This window comes from Ambystoma mexicanum, unplaced genomic scaffold (genome assembly GCF_040938575.1).
Source record: "Ambystoma mexicanum isolate Mex_15411 unplaced genomic scaffold, UKY_AmexF1_1 Mex_scaf38, whole genome shotgun sequence".
In the NCBI taxonomy this organism is placed as follows: domain Eukaryota; kingdom Metazoa; phylum Chordata; class Amphibia; order Caudata; family Ambystomatidae; genus Ambystoma; species Ambystoma mexicanum.
In genome coordinates, this window is record NW_027182453.1 from 1006250 (window position 1) to 1029195 (window position 22946).

A 22946-nucleotide genomic window follows, 5' to 3' on the forward strand; every position below is an offset into this window, starting at 1 on the left:
TAATATCAAGCAGTTCAAAAACAAAGTCACTAAAGAATATACACTCCCTTAAACGGGTATTAGACAAGTCTTAAGAAAAGCACCACTTATTTTCAGACAGCGGTGAGCGCTTAACGCAGATGGCACCCTAATACTTCAGTTTTAAAAGGGAGAGAAAGGCAAAGCATAGAATGAAACAAGTCCCAACACTTTCAAGCGAACACAGTACGAGGAAAAGGCAGGATTAAACCGTGAAGTTAAAGTTCAAAAGCAGGACCCACTTTAGGAGGGTCAGTGCGAAATGTGTCCAAGATCATACGGTTAATAAGTGCACAAAAGTCTCGAGAAAGGTTCAGAAAGGAGTTGGACCAAAGAAAAGGGACCAGTTAGATGGTCAAGCGGCCAGCACAGTCCAGAAGGTTAAGGATTTACTGACACCTTGTAGCAATCTATAGAAAGGGCGGCCTGGCTGACACGGTACCTTAAAATGGTGAGAATGCTCCAGCGGTGGCAGTTGTTCCTGGCAGTGGATGCAAGTCGGGGCTTCGTCCGGGGGGAGAGAGGATCTCGACGTGGAGGAGAGCCGGAGTCTGTTGCACTGCCAGTGAAGAAACCAGCCGCGGAGTTCCCAAGCAAAAAGGACCGGTCCTGCAATTTGCGGGTCAGAAGTAAGTGGCTATCCAGTTGCCGGGGTGCAGAGCACAGGCAATTCGACCACTCGACGTCCTGTGTTGCGAAAAAGGAGTGGAAACTGGTTGTGCCCACCAGTCAAGGGAAGAAGACTCTCCAGCAGGGAGATCTCCTCTGTCGTTGGGAAGTGGTGAGTCTGTTCAGCAGGGCTCCACCGGTGGTGTCGTCGTTGCAGGTCGGCTCAGCTTCTCCCTCTTCGGATTTTCAGGTCCCGTGGCGGCTTCTGAAGTTCCAGTCCCCAAAGCCCTGGTTTTATGCAGCATACCCCCATTCACGCAGCCTAGCTGTCAATCAAACATGCTAAGTGGTGAGCCGGGCGGCTCACCACTTGGGCCAATCACACAAGAGTGCGACTTGAGTTGCTGAGGCTACTCAGTCCAGGGTGCCTAAACCCCTTCCCACACCCCCTGTGGTACCCAGATAGAGTGGCACCACTTTGGAGGGCTTCTGTGGAGAAGCCCGCCAAAAGTGGAACACAGAGCTCAACCTTGGTTTCAGGATTACAGCGGCGAACACTATCGCCATTTTAGAATAGAGTTCTGGCAAAAAATACCAACCGGTGAATTAATATTAATTAAATAAACCAGCGGTATGTTCGAGGCTGTATTAATTATATATTAAAAAGTGGTAGCCTCGAACAATGGGAAAATCCCATAGGAATATATTTGCGGTCGAATATAAAAAGTAGTATCCACTGCCACCAGCCAAAACTCTCTCAGGGGGACGGGACAGTACCCCCTCGAACAACAGATGCAGGGGCAATCAAATTGCCCCTACCAGTACGTCCACTATAAGATGGTTTGTACTGGTTATGTTAATAATTTGGGTCTAGTAAAGCCAATGGTGACTTTACATGCCCTGGGAGACAGTAGTCAGTCCCAGGGTATGGAGTCTGTTTGGGGGTCGCTACGACACCCCTGTGTTACTGCACGGAAGGTGCTGTGTAACACATATCACAAAAACACATGAGACCCTATGGAGTAAAAGACCCCATAGCCCATAAAACACATACAAAGTCAAAGGAATACCTCAAATCATGTCCAAGAGTGGGAAGAAAAGAGTCTCACTCTTGGCAGGAGAAAAAAAAAACTCCAGAAATCCAGCAAAGCTGCTGGGGGACTTACTAGGTTAGGAAATTCAGCCTAAACAGAGAATTCTCCCTAACAACCTCAACTCGCAAAAGCCTGATATTAGAGACTGGGAAGTGTCTACAAGGGACGACAAGAATGTGAGGAACCACTGCCAGAGAAAACATTCTAAATATAGGACCACAGAAAGCACAAAAACTAAGAACTGATCTCAGAGACGATTCAAGGAGACTATGTCAAGAAATATCTGTACCACAGAGAAAAGGTATAAATAAAGAGACCATCTGAAGAGAAGACCAGGCAAATATAAGAAACTCTCCTGGCCTATTTAAATTCATTGGATATAGTGGTAGGGGCAGATAGTTTGGAAGGAGGACACGTTTACATTGGACTTCCTGACAACTGACTAGCACATTCCTTTAGATGAGTAGAGTGTTCCCTCTTGCAATAGGGAAAGATGGGCCTTTTATTTATAATTTCATTAAAGATATTGAATAATGTCCTCAGTGTGTCCGACTCCTTCCGACCCACCACACAACTCGGTAGTTCTGGTTATGCTGGGTACCATATTTCACTATGTAGTGCCAAGTAACCTTAAGTATAGCGCTGTAACATAACGAGTGTATTTATAAATCGCACGTTCACCCCCGAAGGGCCATCTTGGCGCTAATAGCAGTTGTTTATCCTTACCCAACTTAATGGTACTCCTATCGATCTCGGAAGGAAGAAGGGCTGAGGGAACCTGCCAGGATTCGAACCTGTGACCATGAGGTCAAACAAAGGCCCCTGTAGTGGATGCATTAGTCCACTGAGCCACAGGCCTGGCTGTTCTGGTTATGTCGGGGTATCATATTTCCCTGTGTAGTTTCATGTAACTGTAAGTATAGCGGCAGCAAATCAGTAGCTCTAGATATTGTTTATTTGTAATGCGCCTATACACAAGTGTCTCGAGGTGCAACAAGGCTGGGGGGTGGGGTGGAAACAGGGGAGACGAAAAGTGATCTTACTAGGCCATGTGACATTGAGATCATGCAAGTGCAGTAACCAGAAGTGCAGGAGGAGGGGCAAAGTGCTGGAACAGGGCAGTTGGGCCCGTGACGAGGACAGGGGAAGAGAAGGGGAACAAAGCTAAGTGCAAGGGAGAGGGAAGGAATGGCCATCCAGTCATGTGCAGATGCAGGCGGACGCGGGGGGGGACCAGGGAGGGAGGGTGTGGTGGGTCCGGGGAGAACAAGGGCATGGGTGGACTGGACAAGGGGAAGGGGGGTGCTAGTGCCCTGTAAGACTCTGAAGTAACCAGGGCAGAGGGGTAAAATTGGCTGGGGAGAGGAGAAATGGGAAGGACTTGAGTCACTGTGGTAGGGGAGTAGGAGAGGGAGGGAAGAAAAGGAGGGTCTTGAGAAGCTTCCGGAACTTAAGGAGATCCAGCTCATGAGGCCATTCCAGCCTAAGCCACCTGTGGAGGAGAGCTCTTTCCCCTTACTCTCTGCTTGGAGAAACATCTGATCTGCGGATAGTTGGAGCTCAGTCACCAAAGGGCTCTAGCAGGTAGGTATTTCGAGAGAGAGTGTTGGATGTAGTGGGGTCACAGGCCCCAGAAAGCCTCGTGGAACATGCAGGGTTCCATGTGATATTTTCGCGGCAAAAATATCGCAATGCTAAAATATCGCCGCATTTTTGCCGTGAAAATAACACATGGACCCTGCGGGGGGCACCCCCGGAACCCCCGCTGGCGATATTTTCGCCACCAAAAATATCGCCTATGGCCTTTCCCGACGACCATATGTACGGCAATATTTTTGGTGGCGAAAATGTTACCTGATACCACATGCAGAGGGTCTTGAATTTAATCCTTGCAGCAACTGGGAGCCAGTGGAAGTGCTTCGGTTCGCGCAAGAAAAAATGGCTTATTCCTGACCCCTCAAGGCCATCCCTTTTCTCGCATCGTCCCCCGCCTCTCAGCAATGGCGACCATGACTAGTTAAGGGTGAGAGGCGTCCAAACGTGGGAAGGAGTGTCAAGGCTCCAGCAAGGAAAACTCGTGCCAAATTGTGCAATACCTGATAATGATTTGAGTGCCTTCCATTTGAATTGACCGCCTGTTGTCTTTAACTTTCCATTGGATACCAATACCTGTAAACAGAATTGTACTACCCAAAAGCTGTTTGCTTTTCTGTACTTCTCCCGATGCGGTTGGAACACCAAGAAGGTCACCTTGCCCTTTTATAGCACGCCCTCCGTCTCGTCTCGTGCAACGATCATCTTTGACTATTCAATAGTTGTACAACTGAAGAAAACCTTAAAGGTTTAGCACCTCATTAGCAAACTATGCATACCACTTTAATTATTGACTAGCTCTCTCCTCTAAGAAAAAAAACTTCTCTTTCTTTACCTATATTGAACAATCATTTTGTGAAAACCGACCATCTTATTTCCCTTTCATTACTAAAGGAGGGTGACAAGATGATTGCATGTTATCTGTACACCCCTTCTTAGTTTTGGGTATTAGCTGGTGCTAGAAGCCAAATGTTTTGCCTTAGAAGATCGATAAGAGGGAGATCAGATAGGAGTGAAGGACACACAGCTTGTCTGTGTTTGGCATTTTAATGACTCAATTGACTGCCTATTGCCAGGCCAATCTCTATGGCCATTCCCACTCACTACCCACCCTTCCCCACCCAAAACACATCCTTCTGAAACCTATTTGAATTAGCTCTGTCTAGCAGCAACATCAAACGTTATGCTGTGAATGTAGGGCCTGCCATTGTTATTTTGTATCTGAGAATGGTTCAATTGCAGCTGTAAAGGAACCTTTGGTGTAATAAAGATACCATCACTGTGTGTGCCTTCAGCTGCTCGATTTTATAAGCAGTATGTCTCCTCACATCTGTTCCTTGCATTGAAGTTTTATTAAAAAAGCACTGGCAAAGCCAACACTTTTGGCTTGTGTATAGGATAGACATTTGGCGCGCACACACTGACATCATATGGCCAGGTACTCGCGCCATTTTCTAGCCATTATCATCTTATTCCCAGCTACTGGTAAATGCTGAGCCCTTGTCCATACAAAAGCCATAACGAATGGTTTTGCCAATGCTTGTTTTTGTCCTGATGAAGGTCCCCTACTACAGTCCATTGATTTGCAGTGAAGTCTATTATTTGTATTTATAAGGTTTATATAGCGCTTTAATCCAAAGTGCTTTACATTATTACAACAGGATTACAAAAAAGAATGAAATAGAAGCATATTTACAAACGTGAAACAAACCAAGGAAACAATATGTAGAGCAATTTACCTAGGTAGTAGAAAGGTGAAGGGAGGGGTGAGGAGTAAGGGAAGAGAAGAGGGAGTCAACATGGGGAATATAGATGAAGTTTGAAGGGGGATAGGAGGAGACATAAGAGGGAAAGGAGAGGGTGGGAAAGGTGGGTAGGAGGGAGAATAGGGATCCAAGAGAGAAGTGAAGGAGGTCAGGGCGGGGGATGGAGAAGAGATTTCGGGCAGGCATGGATTTAATCGTGCCAAGAGATTTCCAACTGTTTATGCTAAACAGTTGGCACGATGATGCACACATGGGTTCCTGTGGTATTTGAATGATATGAAGTGTTGAGATTTTGTTAACATCGTTTTGTTGTAAAATAAAATATGTAATTTTGTAATAGAGGTTTGCTGACATATTGGGCATTATTTGATTAACCTTAAGTTTGTGTGTTTTTGAGAAAGTTAGGGTTGATCCAGCTCATCCTAGAATGATGGATTAAATGAGGCTTTCGGGCCCTCTCTGTTAAAGAAAGATCATTGAATCATTCAGGATAAATGCAGGTGTCTTGACTTTGTGTTTTACAAGTGGTTGGTGGACCTGTGGCGTCGAGGTACGTCGATCTTTGTTCTGAGTTTACCTTTTGTAGTGCGTATCAATTAAAATGGATGATTTTAACAAAAAACTGAGGTATTGTGGGGTTTTAGGTTATAGTAAATGTGTATTATCTTGCGTATTTCTAACATAAACACACAACAGTAATAGATTGTGTAATAACCAGACAATTTGGGCTTAGCTAACAATTGGCCAACGGAGTAAGATTTGCTTATAACAAATTTATGGAGTCCATTTGCATAGAATACATTAATTTGAGACCAACATTAATGTGATTTGCTTTACAGATGTCACCCCAGTTTGTTTTTTAGTTTTTCAAGTAACGTTGGTGCTCGCCACTTATTGTATACTATGATAGCTTTGCATATACACTGTCTTAGACTATATGCTTGCCAAAATGGCATCTCATGTGAGCCTACACAGACTCCTAAACCTTCCAACACTACCCGGCAGTGGAATGCCAGAAAGGCAAGTGGACCTGGATCAGCTGGTCTGGAGAGGAGTGTGCCTCGTTCCTCATGCATGCAGAGTAGAAGGGCTGTGGAAGGCAACAGCACAATACAACACCTGTGAGGCCAAGGAGAGAACAAATGAGCAATCCATATCTAGGCTTTCCAGAGATCTCCCACCAACCCGTTGCTCAGGCTTCCTGCAGGTTTCCCCCTACCATGGTGGGATGGTCCAATGGGCAGACGTCCTGGGAAAAGGAAGCATTGACGATCAGGCACTAGAGTACAGAGAGATGGGCATCGCTGAAGGCAGCAGCAAGGTGCTGTTTAATAGACCAAGCACAGGCGGGCAAAGTTATCCACGGTATCACAGCAGGCTGGTGCGATATTAATGATGCAGGGAGGCAGAGGACCTTTACTCCTGCTAGAATTACATTGCCAACTTGTGGTAGTGTTCAGCTGTAGGTTCCTGACAGCCCAGCTGAGAGCAGTTCACCAACTTGTGAAACAATGCAAGGATCTGGGAAAACCTGTGCATTACATTTCTGGTAGAGGAAGATGATAAAGATATGTCTCATGAATGGATCAATGGACTTTGCTATGTTGGGAGGGGGACTGGGTCAAGGGCAGGACTCTGGCTCATTCTGCTTCTTAGTAAAGAACCTGAATTATGGAGTTTTTTTTATTAGTTTCCACTAAGCGAGTTCAGAAGCATGCATGTAGAGACTAGGTTGGAGGTTGTTGAGGTACAGCAGGGCATTCTACTTTTTATTGCAATCGCTTATTATAGTACATTGTGGCCAGATAAATGGATCAACATTCGGGGAGCCCAGAAATTGGATTTTAAGGGTACTCAAGATTGATATGCGCCACACAAGGATATGGTTAGGCCAAGATTGTTAAATATTGTCGGCCTTGACAGCCTAAAAAAAGGGTGTTGCTTCTGGAGGGTGGGTAAACTCGCACAGCCTAAGGTGGTGGCTACACAGATGACGCACCTGAGAACAGATTAGGGAGAGCTTGTCGTCTAAGGATTATCCACTCAAAACATGGAGCATTTTAATCGTGTCATCTCAAACTGGTGTTTGTCTCCCATACTGGAACGCTCAAAGGTTCTCGCATATACTGTGGTGGTAGTGTTAATGACTCCAATCAAGCAGTCCCACTAAGTCAGTGCCTTGTCTGGGATTGCTCAAGGGAAGCCCTTAATTATATATTTTTATAGCAAGTTATACCCTGGATGATAAACCCTTGTATAACACCCCTCTCTTAGAATCCCCCTGACCCCACTGAGCCAAGAAGTAGGTTTGTTTTGCAGTTTAAAAGATTTATTGGAAAATTAAATATCTATATATCACACTTTTCGAAATTAATATTTGATAGCACACTTGTGAATATGATGTTGATCAACAATGGGTAATGTTACAATTAGACACTCTTTCCAATCAGTGAGGAGTCAGTATAGGAAGGATAAGATGGCGGAAAAATACTTTTATGGTTCCAAGGAAAACAATGAGGGAAAAATGCAGTACATAAATAAACTGATATGGTTTCCCAAGAGATAATATGTTCACTTTTCCCCTTGTGGCGATTCACTACCTACCCCCCTCCCCCCCCCTCCCCTATGCAAAGTAAGGAGATGGAAGTAACACACACAGTCTTCAGGAATACAATCACAGTACAATACGAATTCAGCCCCCCCCTCCCCCCCCCCCCTAGCAAGCTTTATAGCACCAGGGATGATTTTGAAACACAGGCAAAATACTTTCAGGTGATTTGCAAGGAAGTGAAATATGCTAAAAATGATTTTAATTCGCTGTAGAGGTTCAGGGTGAGTGAGAGATGCTTTGAAGGAGTTCAGGTCCACACTACAATGATTAATGAGGGATTATCAGGTTGGAAACGGATTTCAGGGAAGGAAGCAAAAAGACGGCTGTTTTGACAGGAGCTAATTTTTCAATTCGCAGCAAAATGTCAAATCGCGGCAAATTTAGTTGCGTGCGTCAAGCGTAATTACGGAGAAAGTATAAGGAGTAGAAAGAGGTTCTAGGCTCGTTGGAAAGCTTAGAATCTTAGCTTTACGATGAAAGTTTAATCACGCTCCTACGATGAACGGATCAAAAGTTATAGAGATTTTTGTGGAGGTAGTTTCTCGAAATGAAAGTAAGATTCAAATGACAAATGACACTTTTGCAGGTTTGAGATCACAGAAGGGAACACAAGATTTCTATGCAGTTTGGACAGGTTAAAATAGTTTGAATTAGATTATTTTAACTAAGAGATGGGTTCTACACAGTTCTGGCTGAGTACTCGCACTATAATTTAAAATAGGAATGGGCCTCGTCACGGATCTGGTCAACAGGTTTTTTCACTCGCCACGGACGGTCTCTGCCTGGTTTTGCTCACAGCTCTCTGGGTCAGCTCTGCTCTGCACTCTGGTCTGGGTCTCTGGTTCTGATCAGGTCTGTGGGTCCGGATACAGCTCTGCTTCCAGGTTCAGATATGATTCTGGCCCAGGGTTCTGGCCAGAATCAAACAGCTCGCCCGGCTGCTTGAATAATTTGCAAAAGATTTTGAGGCCTGCTGAAAATGGATTCAACTGATGGTTGAGGCCTCAATGCTACAAGTTCTGAAGTCTGGATTCTAAGTTCTAGATATGGTCCTTTTGGATATTGTCTGGTCCGGCAGAGCGCTTCATAAGGAAGTTGAGAGTGAGTCCCTTGCCTGTCCAAAGCAGTCTCTTTTTATGTGTTTTGAAAATGGGTGTGTGCGTGGCATAACTAAGCCGGCCCTTTGCAACTTATCATTGGCCAGTTCTCCTCTCTCCCTTGATTGGGGGAACTGAGTTGTGAGTCATAGTGATGAGGTAGGTTTATGGTCAGAGGATCCTCCCCTTGTCAAATTGCACACAAATCTATTTTTGATCCAAATACACATTTATCTATGTACCATTTTTCTAATATTATATGTCCAGTTAACATATTTTCTGTAGCACCAAACCATCCAATCCCTGTCTTTGTAAGATGTTGTGTCCACTTTTGACAGAATTCTGCCCTTTTCATCCAGATAACGACCTCTAAACTTTTCCAGATTTTACACAAATGTGCACAAGGGATATGGGTTTCAGATGCTAAAGTGTCAGATTTTTAACATTCATACATTTGGAGTAACAACCTTATTTCTGCTACTACTCGCTAGAACATACCACAGGGTCCCAACACCTTTTAAAATGTGCACAGAAAAATCACAAGAATAATGGTATTAATTATATAATTTTGACAAGTCCGTTATATGAATTATCCATCTTTTTAAAATTATGCCCTGGCCCAGAGGGGTGTGGTTTGGTTCTCAAAGCACATGGGAAGCTTCTGTCTGTCCCCGCCTCCAGCTCAGGTGGCTCCCAGAGGCACTGCCCCTCCCATTTCCTTCCAGGAGGAAGCCGTTTACGACCCCCCTAATATAACATTTGCCTGAGCCCAGGACAGTGCATTGTTTAGTTTCCTGCAGTCCCCAAGTGCCACTTCCCTAATTCAATCAGAGAGGTGTCATCTCCTTTTGGCAGGGGCAGCAGAAAGCAGCCAGGCCTGGGAACACAGCTGCTGATCAAGTTTCGGGGGTAGTTGTCAGGCAGAATTCAATCTCTTTGAACTTTAAGACTCTTTTTAATCAAGGCACAGTTCTGCAAGACAGCTCTCCTGTCGTAGTTTAGACCACTAGCGCTGGCTTGTGGAAATTGTCGGTACTGCAACTATTTTTTTAGGAGTTGTCTTGAATTTGACAGGAGAATTTTGCTATTGTTTTGATGGGCATCCTGACAGTAGAATGGTGACGTGGAACACCCCACAAGAGGTTGAATCTTGAGAGTGGTCTTGTGCCCATGATTTTAGCAACTTTTTGACATCAATAAAAACGGATTTTTGAACAAAAGTCTCCTGTATTAGCTATCTTGCAATGTTCGAAATGGACATTTTGAGCTTGCACTTCAGAAAAACAGAGGTGATTTCAAGGCGCTTTTGATCTAACAGGCCCTGCTAGTCTTTTGATTTAGTTTTGTTTTGGGATAGAATGATGGGCGGCGACAGCTCATCCCCACATCTATCCAGTCCAATAATTCGACATTGGTCAAAACCCTTGACAATAGCTACCTACACATGACACACACTACCTGCACCAGACACACACTACCTGCAGGTCTGACAAACGGGTGGACAGTTGGGGTGACTATGCATACTATTCACACGTACATACATCTTATTCCAGGGTTGCTGCCACATGGGTTGCAAGAGATGCAGGCTTTGGAATTATCATCCTTTTTAGGTCATGGATCTGTGGAATTATGTTGAGCAGATTCCCCTGGAGTAGGTAGAGTAGAATTTCCACAGTAGATCAACGGGAATAATGTGTGTAATCCCTAAATGGTGGCATCAATTTGTGGATATCAATGGTGATGGGGCAACATCCCCATTAGTTACCAGGGATGTGATGGAAGCAGTTTTTGGTCACAGCACAGAGGGTACAAGGGCATGCTGAGATTGGACCTAAGGTGACAAAAAGGGGTCTGGGTCAGGTTAGGGGAGCCTGGTAAGTAACGGACCGATTTACACCCACTCCTTAACAGTAAAACAGAGTGTGTACGACCTCCTGAAAATGGCACTGTTGTATTTTGAACAGGGAAACGGAAGTGGGATCCCTCTGGCCAATTAAATTTAGTACTTGGCAAGGGGGCATTTATATTAAATAAATTAGGAAGGCAAATGGGGTGATATTGTGGAGTTCAGAGTCTTTTTCATACACTTTTTATTCTTTTGGTCTCGGACACAAACTCCAAATCCATCCCTCATCTCCAGTTTATCTAGGTTTCAAGTCAATGTTTTGAATGTAGTTGCAGCATGGCCTGTGCCATTCTCACCATGGGAAGAGATTGGCGCTTTCCCTTTTAAATGACGATTCTGTCATTGTTTCCTCGATTGTGCTGTTGGGTTATATTATTCATGTTTGGGCCAATACACAAGTCATCAGTGATTACGTAATGGACTGGTCAAGCAGACGTCCGATTGGTGGCAAACGCCTGCTTTTTATCATTTGTGTATGGAAAATGGGAGCTTCCATGTATTAATTTAGTCATTTCTGAATAAATATATAAAATATGCATTTAAAATGTTTGTTCACCAAGCCTGTTTTTCCCTAGTGTTTTGGATGCAACACATTTCTAAATAAAAATGAATTTTATTTTCCTGCTGCATGTTACCTCTGTTCCACTAAATGTTCCCATTGGAGCACCACTTCTCTGCCACCTATTAGGGTGCCTTTCCCCAATAGATTGCACTTGAAAGTCCAATAAGTTACTACGTGAGGTGTTCACATGACTACTACTGAGTAGAGTCTTATTAAATATGCTCCCTGCGATTGTGAAAGTATTGAAACTAATAATGTGCTTCTCCTTTTATGTTAATAGGTGACTGCCCCAGAAAAGCAAAAACAGTGATTGTTCGATTCTCTGGACTATCGCAGTGAAAAGCCTCATTCTTGGAATATGCAATTTCCAAGCATCTTTAGAAGTGCGCAAATTTGGGGTCCAGTTGCCTTTTCAGAGTATTTAGGAACTGGGCTGCGAAGCCTGTTGATACATGATGGCTTCCATCCATGCAACCCCTTCGTGGTAACATCCAGTGACCAAGCGTGTTCATTCTGTAAATCCTGGGGAGAGGGATATCTAGCATGAAACCGACTGTGTGATGTGCAGTAAGAAAAGTATTTTTCATTTGAGCTCTGAATTTGGAAAAGGTTAATTGAAAAGGCTTCTCTTAAGGAGAAGGCACCTGACAAAATAAACTGGCAAGACATGTTACACGTGCACAAAATGTGGGAACAATTGCCATCTCAAGAGCATACTTTCTGCCCACATGAGGACATAGGTATAAAACCTTATCAGTGCACTGAATTTGATAACTGTATCATGCAAATGGACGTCATTATCAGCCACCAGAAAATGAATAAAGGTGAGAAACCTTATGAGTGCATTCAATGTCAGAAAGGGTTTGCTACAAAGGGGGAGCTTACTATCCACCAGAGAACACATACAGGTGAGAAACCTTATGAGTGCATTGAATGTGGGAAAGGGTTTGCTACAAAGGGAGAGCTTACTATCCACCAGAGAACACATACAGGTGAGAAGCCTTATGAGTGCACTGAATGTGGAAAAGGGTTTGCTACAAAGGGAGAGCTTACTGTCCACCAGAGAACACATACAGGTGAGAAGCCTTATGGGTGCACTGAATGTGGAAAAGGGTTTGCTCAGAAAGGAAAACTTATTTGCCACCAGAGAACACATACAGGTGAGAAGCCTTATGGGTGCACTGAATGTGGAAAAGGGTTTGCTCAGAAAGGAAAACTTATTTGCCACCAGAGAACACATACAGGTGAGAAGCCTTATGAGTGCACTGAATGTGGAAAAAGGTTTGCTACAAAGGGAGAGCTTACTGTCCACCAGAGAACACATACAGGTGAGAAGCCTTATGAGTGCACTGAATGTGGAAAAGGGTTTGCTCAGAAAGGAAAACTTATTTGCCACCAGAGAACACATACAGGTGAGAAGCCTTATGAGTGCATTGAATGTGGGAAAGGGTTTGCTTGGAAGGCATATCTTATTAGCCACCAGAGAACACATACAGGTGAGAATCCTTATGAGTGCACTGAATGTGGACATGGGTTTGCTCGGAAAGAAAATCTTATTAATCACCAGATAAAACATACAGGTGAGAATCCTTATGAGTGCACTGAATGTGGAAAAGGGTTTGCTGAGAAACGACATCTTATTGGGCACCAGAGAACACATACAGGTGAGAAGCCTTATGAGTGCACTGAATGTGGGAAAGGGTTTGCTACAAAGGGATATCTTACTCGCCACCAGAGAACACATACAGGTGAGAAGCCTTATGGGTGCACTGAATGTGGGAAAGGGTTTGTTACAAAGCAAGACTTTACTGTCCACCAGAGAACGCATACAGGTGAGAAGCCTTATGGGTGCACTGAATGTGGAAAAGGGTTTGCTAAGAAAGGAAAACTTATTAGGCACCATAGAACACATACAGGTGAGAAACCTTATGAGTGCATTGAATGTGGGAAAGGGTTTGCTACAAAGGGAGAGCTTACTATCCACCAGAGAACACATACAGGTGAGAAGCCTTATGAGTGCACTGAATGTGGAAAAGGGTTTGCTACAAAGGGAGAGCTTACTGTCCACCAGAGAACACATACAGGTGAGAAGCCTTATGAGTGCACTGAATGTGGAAAAGGGTTTGCTCAGAAAGGAAAACTTATTTGCCACCAGAGAACACATACAGGTGAGAAGCCTTATGAGTGCATTGAATGTGGGAAAGGGTTTGCTTGGAAGGCACATCTTATTAGCCACCAGAGAACACATACAGGTGAGAATCCTTATGAGTGCACTGAATGTGGACATGGGTTTGCTCGGAAAGAAAATCTTATTAATCACCAGATAAAACATACAGGTGAGAATCCTTATGAGTGCACTGAATGTGGAAAAGGGTTTGCTGAGAAACGACATCTTATTGGGCACCAGAGAACACATACAGGTGAGAAGCCTTATGAGTGCACTGAATGTGGGAAAGGGTTTGCTACAAAGGGATATCTTACTCGCCACCAGAGAACACATACAGGTGAGAAGCCTTATGGGTGCACTGAATGTGGGAAAGGGTTTGCTACAAAGCAAGATTTTACTGTCCACCAGAGAACACATACAGGTGAGAAGCCTTATGGGTGCACTGAATGTGGAAAAGGGTTTGCTCAGAAAGGAAAACTTATTTGCCACCAGAGAACACATACAGGTGTGAAGCCTTATGGGTGCACTGAATGTGGAAAAGGGTTTGCTCAGAAAGGAAAACTTATTTGCCACCAGAGAACACATACAGGTGAGAAGCCTTATGAGTGCATTGAATGTGGGAAAGGGTTTGCTTGGAAGGCACATCTTATTAGCCACCAGAGAACACATGCAGGTAAAAAAAATGCATAACTGCGTTGAGTGTGGGAACTGGTTTAGTCCTAAGGTACGTCTTATTTACCAGCACTGAATCAAAAATTGTCAAATTTGTATACTCTCTTTTTGCAGCGATTTCTTAATGGCCCCTCTTCAACTTTTCTCTTTCATGCAAATGCTTGGTAACTCTGCTGTGTAGTAGAATAGGGCCTCATTACGAGGTTGGTGGTAGCCGTGCCTGTATGGCAGCCGGCACCGCCACCCGCGAATAGGCTATTACCGGCCCATTACGAGTTGAATGGGCCGGTAATTGCCATTCGTGGGTGGCAGTGTTACTGCACTCCCCATTCCCATTCTGCCCCAAAGGGCAGAATGGAGATGGAGATGGGGATCATGGATGCACCGGCACCGTTAATAACAGGGCCGGTGCAGCTGCAGGTTTTGCTCGTGGGTGCCGCACAGGCCGCCAGGTCAGACCTGGTGGGGTGTCGGGCACCCGCGAGTAAAACTCATACTTTGGTGGTACGGTGTGAACGGTGCCGGTGCCATACCGGCACTGTTCACACTGTACCGCCAAAGTTATAATGAGGCCCATAGTCTTGGGTGTGTCTCTAATTTATAACATTGTTCTTGTGCTTACCAATACATACTAATGACTATGAATGGAGCTGGATATCTGGTCTCTGGTGTGCTCACGTTTAATCATGAATGAGGAAAAAGGAACAGAGGTCATGGGGGTGTGGTGTGGCTCCACTACTTACACTGGCCTCAATGTATTTTCTGGTGCAAAATGCATAGAGGCACAGAGCCGTGCCAAGCTCCCTGATGGCAGAAATGTTTCTAGAGAACAGCTGCACTGGGATATGGATATCATAAATGAGTAAACTGTGGCAGGAAGGAATCCATTAGAAATGCCTCTACTGGGAATTTACTGGGAATTACATATGTACACCCCCATAAAGTAATTTTACTAGCAACATCAACACATAGGGATTAAAATACTGCAAATTTCAATTATTTGGAGCCCTCCTGACTAATAAAAATGGAGAAGGCTATATTCTCACATGGCAATTAGACTAAGCTTGGCACAACACATGTGCGCAAAGACTGTTTTGCAAAGGGAAAACATGGATAATGGCATTCATAAAACTGGACTCTACAATATTACTCAAACCCATTTCCAAGAAATGCATGCTTCACCAGGAGTGCCATCCTTGCTGAATGCTGCAGTGTTTCCACTGTTTGTAGCATGGTCTACAGTTTTCTATTCTCCTCAGGATCCCCTGTACTGTATTACACTTTTGCCTATCTCTGTTGGAGCATTTAGGATTAGTAGATGATTCCCTGGCCTGGGATCGACATGTGGGGGTGTGATTGCACAAGGGAGGGTGCATGCCCACTATTAAAGCACTAACTTAAAATAAATTGGTTTGATGAGCAGGGCACAGAGAAGATGTCAAATTATGTGGACATGTATTTTAGAAAAGTGTCATTTTGTGAATAGAGTAGAAAGGGCAAATGTAATAGAAATATGCACTGTGTTGTGAGACAATAAAAGTCATGCAAATTTGGAAATGAAATGGTGCCTTTCTGTCTGAAATGAGAGTTTTGGGTTTAATGATATCACAGCTGTTCTCTAAATTCCAAGCAGAAATAGTGTTTATAAAATAAAGCTGGTCTTGGATAAACTGACATGTCTAATGTAAAAGTCTCCCTCCCAGTCTCACGGAGTGAAATGCTGATGAAATGAATATTGAGCTTCAGCCAATATGTCACTGTGTTCATATTAAAAATAAATTGTTAGGAACTCAATTGGTGTTAAATCTTTTTCCCTGACTTTTTGTGTAAACTGCCTCCTGAAACAGAGGCGATTCATTTGTTTTAATTAGTGGGACCACCTCTATTCCAGATTTATGCTGAAATGTATTTTTTATTTTTGGATTTGTAGAGCGTGCTACATCCCACAGGCAGTGAGGCGCTATAAGGACATGTAAGAGAGCTTGCTTGAGGCTTACAGGAGTGCAGCCCATGGAGAAATGAGTAATACATTTTGCTTGGCTACAGGCTAATACTTTACAGAACAAACCGTAAATGAGCGACAGGAAGAACACAGATAAAAGAATGCATAGCATGATGGGATGGGCCATTCAGACAAATAGCCTGGTTTTGAAGCTGCATGAAAATCAATCATCCTGATTGGGGCTGGGAGGGTGTTCCAAAATGTTGCGGCCATGGTTGGGAAACTGGATCCCCCAGCACATGCTCTACGTGTGGGAGGTGCAGTGATACGATTGGCATAGGCAGAACTAGATGCTCTGGAGGAGGTCTGTTTGGTGATCCTGTGTGCTAAGTACGGGGGCGCCAGGCCATGAAGTCATTTATGTGTGAGGGCCAGTGTTTTGAAGACCATCCTTTCCTTGACAGGTAGCCAGTGTACCTGCCTCCTGACCTCAGAAATGTGATCCCTGCTTGAGATGCCTGTTGCGGCCCTTAAGGCATTGTTCTGAGCTATTTGGAGTTTAGCCAGATTCTTCTGGGATGTCCCAACAAAGAGGGCATTGCAATAGTCCAGCCTTGAACCAATGATGGCCCTTGCGATGGTCATGCAGTTCTGTTGGGAGAAGAAGGGCCTAATTGCATTGATCAGTTTAGAGTGCTAGGCTGCGGAGGATGCAATGGCATTGACCTGCCTATCCATGGGCAGGCTAGGTTCGAGATACATGCCCAGAGTCTTGATTACTTGAGACACTGTGATGGGAATGTTTGTCTTAAACTTTCTTGTTATTACCATGGAGGGAGTGGGTAGTGACAGATGAGGTGGGGTAAGGGGGTGGGAAAGAGGTGATCAAGTAGGGAGCTGCTCGTGACTGAGGGGGTGGGGTAACATGAAGGAGGTGGTAATGGTTTCAGTGGATGGGTGGGAAAGAGGTGAACGTGGTGGGAGGTGGTAGTGATGGAGGATGTGGGGTAGGGAGGAGGTGGTGCTTGTGTTCAAATCTGCAGGGTGTGCCCTTCCACACCTTACCCTTTATCGGCATTAAAGAAAACATGGAGGAAATTAAGATAAGTGTTTACAAATCAATGGATTGATACAAAATTGTGAATTAAACCCACATTCAACATTTGCTGTTTTTGTATAAACATTTGCTAGCATGACCTGCCACTTTTCTTACAACAAATGCGATGGATGAACTTTCTTTTGCATAGAATTGTGATAACTGCGGAGTATACTGCGACACAAGTTAGCATAGCTCTCAACCATTTGTGTTGCAAAGGCGGGTGAACATCACCCGATTTTGTTTTTTGGTGGGTGAGACGCCCATTGGAATTAATGGGCGTACAAGAGGCTTGGCGGGTGAGTCAGCCCTTTTCAAGGCGGGTGACACCTGCCAAAAGTGTGAGAGTTGAGAGCTGAGTTGGACAGGATTTTGGCTGAAGACTTTTTGTGTTGGGGAAAGGCCTCGCTGTCCCTGCACTAGTAGAGTTTCCCTACCTAAACTCAAAAATAAGGATCTGTCGGTGCCAGAAGTCCAAAACAAAACCATCCTGTGTGGAAGTACTATTCTGACCCTCGCACTCTAAACAAATGAATTCTAAGGTGAAAAGGATGAATTCTGAGGTGAAAAAGATAATGTGCCTCAATATGACTCTGGCGGTAGCCGGCTGGCGCCGAATTTTTTTCTGCCCGGAAAAAAAATATTCCCCATTACCATCGGGTCCCATAGGACTCAATGGGAATGGGGAGGACGGTAGCACCAGCACCATTAATAACGGAGGGACAGCCAGGGCTGTAATGCCCCAGTGATTCCCCATTGCCAGGTGCCGGAAAAAAAATATGGCCTAGGGGAGGCCAACGTGAAGTTTCAAAGTGGTCATACGAGGGTCAAGCTAAATCCCTTGTACAGTCGAAAGTCTTTGACACGTTGTGAAAGCTAAGTGAACAGTGATAATTGGCAAACGTGAACCTGACTGAGGGATGCCTGCGCATTGGGGTAAATAGTAATATACCCGAGAACATTGTGATGACAAGTATGATCCCGACTGAGGGATGCCCACAGTGAGTTAATGGTCTGAGCCTGATCGAGGGGGTGGCTAATGTTGATTAAAGGATCAGAGCCCGGCTGAGGGGGATCCAAGGTGAAGAATAGTCACACGATGTGAACATTAACAGAAGGAACTTTTGTTTTGTGTCTATAACTATCAGGCCCTCTAAAGCAAGAGACTTTGCATGAACGAGACTTTGGTACAGAAGGCCCTTATATTGTGGAAAGGAATTGTAAGCTTGTGCCGGAGAACCCCTAAAGTGTGCTGTGCTCAAGGGTCCCGCCTTGTCCCATGCTAAAAACGTGGGGAAGGGAGACCCCAGCTTTAGCATCCTGACTTATAATTTTGTGAACACTTTTTTTTCTTGTGAACATTATCCAACACTATTTTGTAGCATAGCGGTAAGGATGGGCAATATTTTAATTTAGTATAGGCCCTTTTTATGTGACTAGGCTCCACTAGGACTGTATTGTTAATGTTTGATGGTTGTAGTTTGCTCCCAACTTAGATTTAGGTTTAGTTTAGGGGTTTATTTCACCCATTTTTGCAGTTTAATAAACACCCTTGAACTGTGATCACTTGTGTCTGTCTTACTTTGAACCCATTCCTTCCTTACAGGACACAGGTGTGCGCTTGCTGCCACTAGAGCGCTGCCTGTGCTCATGGATACCTGTGCTCCGCATTACTCCTCTCCTCTTCGTCATCCCAGTGTTATGGGAATAGTGGTGCTTTCCTGAATGCACTGTATGAATGTTTGCAATGGGTTTTAAAGGAAACTAGGTTTGGAAGAAGAGTAGGTGGAGTTGGAAAAAGTGTTTTGTAATTTTACAAGGCCATTTAGAGTTGGCCTTCTGGGTGTGACAAGATTTGTACTACTCTCCATGGCGCAAAGAGGGAAGGTGTTACAATAGGCTATGGGGAATTGGAGATGTATCTTCAGAAAGGAAATGGGGATACCATGTCTCACCCGATGACACCATAACCATCTCCTGGAGGCTATCTCCGCCATGTGTTCCTCCCTCATATAACCGCCCCCAGGGTCAGGTTCAGGTAGTGACAGCTGTCCCCTGGCCACATGGGAGGAGGTCACAGCCGGTAGAGGAGCTCATTTTCAGGCTACCCTCGGCCTCCTCTTCCCCTCCCCCATCTCTGTCTTTCTGCTATCCATGAATGGTGTGCCGCCAACGACATCTGCCTTAATGCCAGTAAGTCTGAGATTCTACTCATCAGCACACCCACTCACTCCTTCCCTGCAGCTCTCTGGCCGGCCTCTCTTGGCCCTCTTCCTGCTCCTACCTGCAAGGCAAAAAAAACTCTGGGTCATCTTCGACTCCACACTCTTTCTCTCCTCACATATCTGACGTCTCTAAGAAGTCACACTACCAGCTACACCTCCTCAGAGGTATCCTTCCTTTCCTCTCCTTCCCCCAGAAGCTCACTGTCTCTAGAGCCCTGGTTCTCGTGAAGCTGGACTACTGTAACAGCCTCTATCTAAATCTGCCTGCCTCTACTCTCCGCCCTCTGCAACTCATCCAGAACAGGACTGCGAGACTTGTCCTTGGCCTCAAGCCCAGGGACCGTATCTCTCCAGGACTGAAATCACTACACTGGCTCCCAGTGGCTGTGAGGATTAAGTTCAAAACCCTCTGCATTGTCCACAAGGCCTTCTGGGCATTGGGCCAAAATACCTCCAACTCTCTCTTCCTAAATATCTTTCTTCTCGAGCTCTTCGCTCATCCGCCTCCAACTCCCTCAGGGTCAGCCGCTTCTCCAAGCAACGAGTTGGGGGTAGATCTCTCTACAGCAGGGGCCTCCCTCTGGAACAGCCTTCCTGCCTCCCTGAAACTTGAGGAGAACCATCTCCGGTTCCGGAAGCACCTCAAAACCTTCCTCTTTGCCTCCACTTTCTCTCCCCTGCTAACATCACTAAATCTGCACCAAATCTGTGACTGGGCCACTCACCGATCTCGGTCCTTGGCCCAGCCACTCTTCCCTGCACTGCCTCCCTGGCAACCCCTGCACTGCGGGACTGTCTCTGTATCCCTTCAGCCCCTCCTCCTGGCACTTACCTTGCACTTGCCATCAGCTGACCCTTATTATTCATCTTGTATTCTACTAACCCTGTACTGCACTTTCCCCTCTCCCTTTCCCCTTGCACTTTTTCCCTTCCCCTCTACCCTTGCACGATCTGAATGACACCTGGCCTAGTAGGATTGTTGTCTGTCTCCCCTTGTTACCCCCACCCCCCTGCCTCGTCGCGCCTTGAAACACTTGTGTATAGGCCCGTTACAAATGCCATATCATATCATGATACCATCAGATAATCACAATCCCATGCTTTTTTGCATGGCATTGTGATTCCATTGCTTTTTTTGCACGGGATTGTGATTCCTCTGGTGTTTTTTGCACAGGAGTCTGCATTACCTCCATATAGACACCCACGAGCATGTACACCCCAGCACCTACTCCACTGCCCTCTTCCTTCCTGCACTTGCACGGTCTGAATATTCACAAGGCATCGTAGGTTCGACCATTCCTTCCCCACTATATTTATATTTGTGTTTATAATGTACTTCAATCCCATGTCCCCCACCCCTCTTGCCGCGTTTAATACACAGACTTAATTTTCTGTATAAGCGCCTAACAAGCAAACAATAAATAAAATGAAATAGCAGTTCCTTGTCCCAGTGCTTTCTTATGAAAGGTGCTCCACATGCTGACAGAACTCATACCAAGAAAATGTTTCAACCTCCTGCCTCATTCAGGGCATAGAAACATTGTGCCCAGCCAGAATCCACCTGTTTTCCTATTGGAGTCAGAAAGGTCATTATGGGTTCCTAGTCATGGGGAATGTGAACCTGTTATGGTGGAGGGAAAGAGGCGAGAATTTGAGGAAATGTGCTGGTGGTGATGACATGAGTTTTGGAGAAATTGAGTATCGGGTGGTAAATTGTCGCACACTTGGGAATTTTAGACAGATAATCAGTGCTGTGGGAAGAACGCTCTGGTTAAAGGAGGGAAAGAGAAAAGTATTTGGATAAGAGCTGCTAAGGGATCCCACAGCAGGAGATGTGCTTGCTTAGGAGCTGGATGTAAAGAGGAAATTGTAGAGGTCAAAGAACACACACAACTGAGGAACTCCTCTGATAGAGGGGGTCAAGAGGATGTTGTGGCATGCAAGGAGGAGAAAAACGGGCATTTCAGTAAGTAGGTAGCAATACAGGCTTGGACACTGCCCTGCAAGATGTGGTGCAACAGTCAAAAAGGACGAAGTTGGCAACAGTACAGAAGGCATCAGAAATCCGAGAGAGTGGTGAGGAGGTTTGAAGCATGGGCGAGTGCTGTTTCACTGTGGAATTCAAATGGGATTTGGGTGTTAATGTGTTAAGGTGAGGGTGCTGCTGAGTCCATGCATCCCAATTTATGACGATGCAGCTGAGCACCATGTGCTCATGAAATCTTAAATAGTTCAGAAGTGAGACATGACGTGTTAAGCAGGGTTTATGGCATCAACTGTTCTGTATTTACTCTTATCCCCTGCCGCCCCCCAACTAAACCCCCCATCAGAAGTAGTGACGGAGTAGAACAGCAGGCAACCTATTGTAGGTTAGGAAGATTGCAGTGAACCGGAAGATGTTGAACATGTGAGAGCAGTATGTGCAAGGCAGGGGTGTCAGCACCTTAACTGATCCTGGGTGACAATGGATAGAAAGAAGCACGGGAAGTGTCAGCAGACCAAAGGACGAGTGCTGTTCCTGCTACAGTAGTGGGGGTAAAAAAGAGACAGGCGAAAATTGGAAGGGTGTGTGTAAGTGTGATGGGAAGAGTGTCATGAGGGGATGGGAGTAAAGCACAGCCAATTGGGGTGGCAAGAATGGGCTGGGGGACCTTGATAACTTACAAGTCTGGGAGCAAAGGGAGTAATGTTACTTCATAATATGTGGCAGTACCTAACCACATACAAGCTGCATTTATCATACCGACTGTACCATGGCTCTTCATAGCTGTGAACAAATTACTCGTGATCTGCATGAGTACCGGCTAAACTGTCTAACCGGACCGACATTGCTACTAAACCAGCAGTGATCCAAATCCTAAAGGTGAAACGGGTAGAGCCTTATAGGTCCTGCACCTTCACCTCGTTTGCTGATGTGGCCTGAGAATGGGCTTTATCTACAGGAGTGGTGTGAGCTGATAAAGTTGCAACACAAACAATAGTACGATGGTGTCAAAATAAAAGAATGTCAATCAAGGCTCTGAAAATAGGAACTTTAGTAACAATGATCAATGGACACAACAAATTAAACCAGTTAGACCGGGGAGTGCTGCAAGTGTGTTTACTGTTACTGGAGCTCTACACTGACAGTCCAAACCAGAGTCTTTCTACAGTCTCCATCTGTGTGAAGGCGGAGCATCCACGCTAAAACCTGCAGCTACAGTGAAGCGGATTAGTGCAAGTGTGTTTACTGTGTTTCCTGCTGGTTGCTTGATGTTCCCAGCCCTGCTCTATGGAAAAGTTACATCACCCCAGGGGACATTTGAGCCAGTGTTTTCAAAGAGGCAATGGACGGAAGCCTGGGGAGGGGAGTGCTTGCTGGTGAGTAAAGTGAGTCACACAGGTATGCTGTGCCTGCTAAACGGTTCTTGTACTCTTAGCATAGCGAGCGCTCCTTGCATTGATATGAAGGTTGTAAACCAGAAGGGGCATCTACTTCTATTTTCTCCCTCTATACAGACTTGCTCAATCCGCCCAGCCTGTCACAAATGAGTATTTACTCCTTAAGGAGTGGTGCAAAGATCTTCCACACCGAAAACATGGCGGCAC

General features: G+C 45.1%; 1 pseudogene; it reads left to right on the forward strand.

The window, feature by feature from the left end:
- The window catches only part of LOC138559114 (zinc finger protein 585A-like), a 473907-nt pseudogene that overhangs the window by 54298 nt on the left and 396663 nt on the right, over positions 1–22946 (forward strand).